Genomic DNA, 4449 nt, shown 5'->3' with positions numbered 1-4449 from the left:
TTGCGACCGTGCTTACTGTATTTGTTTGGCTGACGTCTCTACAGTGTATCCACAGTAGCATGGTGAATGGTTGTAATCACCATAGTGGAGAAGACACTGGTAAGTTTGAGCTAGACCCTCACTACATGGTAGGGGAGGAGTCTGTAGGTCTACTGTTTTACAGCAACACCTTTTCTCTTTATGGATTCTCCATCCAGTCCTCCCTTCACACTCTGGTGATGTGATGAATATGGAGAATATGCACATGAGTATGATCCTGTGGCTCAGTTGGTAAGAGCTTTGCACTAGTAATGCCAAGGTCATGGGTTCAATTCCTAAGCAGGGATCACATACATGCATTTATTATTAATATTCCACATGTTCTGAAGCCTGACACTGGCCTTTGACTGTTTGACCTCAGGGGTCTTTTTGACCTTTGACTTGGCTGACCTTTGACTGTGTGACCTTTGGGTCTCATGTTTTGTCAAAAAGTTGGCCTGTGAGGCTGCTGTTGTCAAAGTCCATCATGTTTTAGATTGGACACGCTGTCTCTGTGAAATGTCATGGTTTGCACTTTGTTTTGTTTACATTGTCAGGGACAAACAGAGAACATTTGGTGCTTATTGAATGCAATGTAGAACAGAAATTGTAATACAGATTCTCGGGTGTATACGAATGACTATTCACTTATGTAATTATATTTGTTTATACATTATACTTATTGTAATGGAGACGCAGGGAGTCAGGAAGCAGGTGGTGAGTTTAATATAAACGAACATGGCACAATACAAAACAAGACATGAATCTGACAGGAAAACAGAACCAATACTGCCTGGTGAGTAAAGCTACAGAGTGCTAGATATAGGGAAGTAATCAGGGTAGTGATGAAGTCCAGGTGTGCCCAATGATGGGGCGCAGGTGTGCCTAATAATGGTTGCCAGGTGTGCCTAATGATAGGGTTGCCAGGACCGGTGGTTAGTAAACCGCGACATAGAGCGCCCAGAGTCGGAGCGAGTGTAGACATGACACTTATGTATAAGTGTGTTTGTGTGTATTCAAGAGAGAGAGAGGCACAGATGGAAAGTAAACACATTTCCATACTTGTTTAAATTAGTGGAAATGTGTGATGACGATAACAAAACCTAATTTGAGCTTGAAGCACAGAAATGTTTTTCCCCCTGTTTTTTTCCAGGACGCAATTCATGCTTCCCTTGGGACGAGGAGAGGAGGCTTTCTGCTAAACAAAAGTACCTAAAATCACTCCATTTCACACCAATTGACATTATTATAATTTCCCAAAGTGGCAGTATTAACCGGTGCTAAAAGGTACATTTGAAGGAATTTAGCACAATCATGTCAAGTGTTTGGATATGCAATAATGCTACATTAAATTAATCACCTGTACTTCTCTCCTGGATAGGCCTTTTAATTTCTACCATTTTTCACCAAGTGCCGCACTTCCAGAAGTCTTCAGACGGCCAGACAAATGGGTTAGGACTTGATGTGGTAAACCTTGATGTTTATTGTTACTGACTAAACTATTGACAAATTCTCTGAAACGACATTGGAGTTGGCTTATGGTAGAGAAATTAACATTAAGTTATCTGGCAACAGCTCTGGTGGACATTCCTGCAGTCTGCATGCCAATTGCGCGACTCCTCACAACTAGACACATCTGTGGCATTGTGTAGTATGACAAAAGTGCACATTTTAGTGGCCTTTATTGTCCCCAACACAATGTGCACCTGTGTAATGATCATGCTGTTTAATCCGTTTCTTGATATGCCACACCTGTGAGGTGGGATGGATTATCTTGGCAAAGGAGAAATGCTCACTAACAGGGATGTAAACAAATTTGTGCACAAAATTAGAAATAAATAAGCTTTTTGTGCATATGGAAAATGTCTGTTATCTTTTATTTCAGCTCATGAAACATGGGACCAACATATTTCACCATACAATTTCCTACACATCAAATACAATATTATACCTGAAATGAAAAATGAAAAATTTAAAAACATTTGCACGTGTGCAGAATTCATTCATTGGTATCATCACAATCCAGTTCCGTGTATTCCATATAAAGGTTGGTTTGCTCATTGTCTTGTAGACTTTCCATTGATGCACAGAAACACAATCCACAATAGAAATGAGGAATGGTGAATACAATGGAGGAACACAACTGATATGAATCTATAAGCCTCAATCCGCACCAGAGCAAAGCTCTATAATGGAAGGTCACAATGTCGAAGATGATGACTTAGGAGAAACCCAAAGTTACTTAGAAGAACCAAACTTCATTGTCTGTAACTCTGCATGTCCGCAATATTGTAACAAAAAAGTCCCCATTTGTCACGCCCTGACTCAGGGGACGGTTATTTGTTGAGTCAGGGTGTGTATATTTCGTGGTTGTGTTTATTTCTATGTTTAGTTTCTAGATCGTTTAGATCTATGTTGGCCAGGGTGGTTCCCAATCAGAGGCAGCTGTAGCTCGGTTGTCTCGATTGGGGACCATACTCAGGCAGCCTTTTGGCACCAGTCTGTGTGGGATCTTGTTCCGACGAAAGGTATGTTATTTGTCTACCTTGGACTTCACGTTTCGTTTGTTCTTTTTGTCGTGTGTTCAGTACGGAAATAAATATGAATGCATATCACGCTGCGCCTTGGTCCTTCGTTACGAACGATCGTGACACCATTGCCTAGATATTTCCATATATTGTACATGGTATGACACTGATGGAGTGATTTAGAATTTTCTGCAGTAGTATTTACTGATTGCCAGAAACAGTCAACAAAATTGCACACATTTCTCTTCTGATGAAAACAATGGGTTATATCCTGTGAAAAAAACACAACAGGGTGTATTTAAAGTTTTTTTTTTAAGTGGTCTAAGATATGCAAGTCAGGTACTAAGGCAAGAAAATGTTCAGAATTTCTGTAAATGTATTTGAGCATTTGATCATTGCTGATCTGCTATAGATACGTTTCAACACAGATCCAAAAATTGTTTGTACGTGATTGAGAAACTGTAATGGCGCCTACAGATCTGTGTCTTTAGTAAATCTGATTGATAAGGGTTGTGTTTTTGAGTGATCACATGGCACTAAAGGGTTTGACGTTTCTCCGATGCCTACGCATCCTCTTTGGCCTGCTCTGAAAGAGAGAGAGTGGGATGGATCAGAAAAAGAGAGAGAGTGGGATCAGAAAAAATAAATGAGAGAGGGAGCAGCTTAGATGGAGGGAGCGAATTATATGATGGCACCGGATGGAAAGGATAGTGTTCCACAGGCCGTATGAATCAAAGCCATCATCTCTCTTTATGCCATATGAAAGGGGGATGAGGAGGAGGAGGAAGTAGAGAAAGAGAGGCTGAGAGGGGAGGAGGTGTGAACTGTAATTAAAGCCTAAAGAAAGGCTGTGTGACTTTCACAGGGCCACGCTGAGGGGTACAACGGTCTCTATGGAGTTCCATCAAATGGATATAGCCTATTATTTAGTAAAACTAAATGCATGCTCTTCAACCGAACGCTGCTTGCACCCGCCCACTCCGACTAGAATCACTACTCTCCGGTCTGACCTAGAGTATGTGGACAATTACAAATACCTAGTTGTCTGCTTAGATTGTAAACTCTCCTTCCAGACTCACATTAGGCATCTCCAATCAAAAATTAGATCTAGAATCGGCTTCCTATTTCACAACAAAGCCTCCTTCACTCATGCTTCCAAACATGCCCCCGTAAAACTGACTATCCTACCGATCCTGGACTTCGGTGATGTCATTTACAAAATAGCCTCCAACACTCTACTCAGAAAATTGGATGTAGTCTATCACAGTGCCATCCATTTTGTCACCAAAGCCCCATATACTACTCACCATTGTGACCTGTACGCTCTTGTTGGCTGGCCTCACTACATATTCGTCGCCAAACCCACTGGCTCCAGGTCATCCATAAATCACTGCTAGGCAAATCCCTGCCTTATCTTAGCTCACTGGTCACCATAGTAACACCCACCCGTAGTATGCGTTCCAGCAGGTATATCTCACTGGTCATCCCCAAAGCTAACACTTCCTTTGGCCGCCATTCCTTCCAGTTCTCTGCTGCCAATGACTGGAACGAACTGCAAAAATCTCTGAAGCTGGAGACTCTTATCTCCCTCACTAACTTTAAGCATCAGTTGTCAGAGCAGCTTACCGATCACTGCACCTGTACACAGCCATTCTGAAATTAGCCCACCCAACTACCATCATCCCCATATTGTTATTTATTTTGCTAATTTGCACCGCAGTGTCTCTATTTGCACATCATCTTTTGCACATCTATCATTCCAGTGTTAATACGAAATTGTAACTATTTTGCACTATGGCCTATTTATTGCCTTACCTCCATAACTTGCTACATTTGCACACACTGTATATATATTTTCTGTTGTATTTTTGACTTTATGTTTTGTTTTGCCACATATGTAACT

The 4449-nt window shown here is 41.3% G+C and overlaps 1 long non-coding RNA gene and 1 other non-coding gene across 2 annotated transcripts; both read left to right on the top strand.

Annotated features, from left to right (window-relative positions):
- Positions 1–252: 252 nt before the first annotated feature.
- Positions 253–328, top strand: trnat-agu. The gene has a single exon. It is a non-coding gene; the product is annotated as a tRNA-Thr (tRNA).
- Positions 329–722: 394 nt separating this feature from the next.
- LOC123490905 lies at positions 723–1608 on the top strand. Its single transcript, XR_006661100.1, has 3 exons — positions 723–814; positions 1172–1226; positions 1400–1608. It is a non-coding gene; the product is annotated as an uncharacterized LOC123490905 (long non-coding RNA).
- Positions 1609–4449: the final 2841 nt, after the last annotated feature.

This window comes from Coregonus clupeaformis, unplaced genomic scaffold (assembly GCF_020615455.1).
Source record: "Coregonus clupeaformis isolate EN_2021a unplaced genomic scaffold, ASM2061545v1 scaf5440, whole genome shotgun sequence".
In the NCBI taxonomy this organism is placed as follows: domain Eukaryota; kingdom Metazoa; phylum Chordata; class Actinopteri; order Salmoniformes; family Salmonidae; genus Coregonus; species Coregonus clupeaformis.
This window is presented reverse-complemented; position numbering and strand designations above follow the sequence as displayed.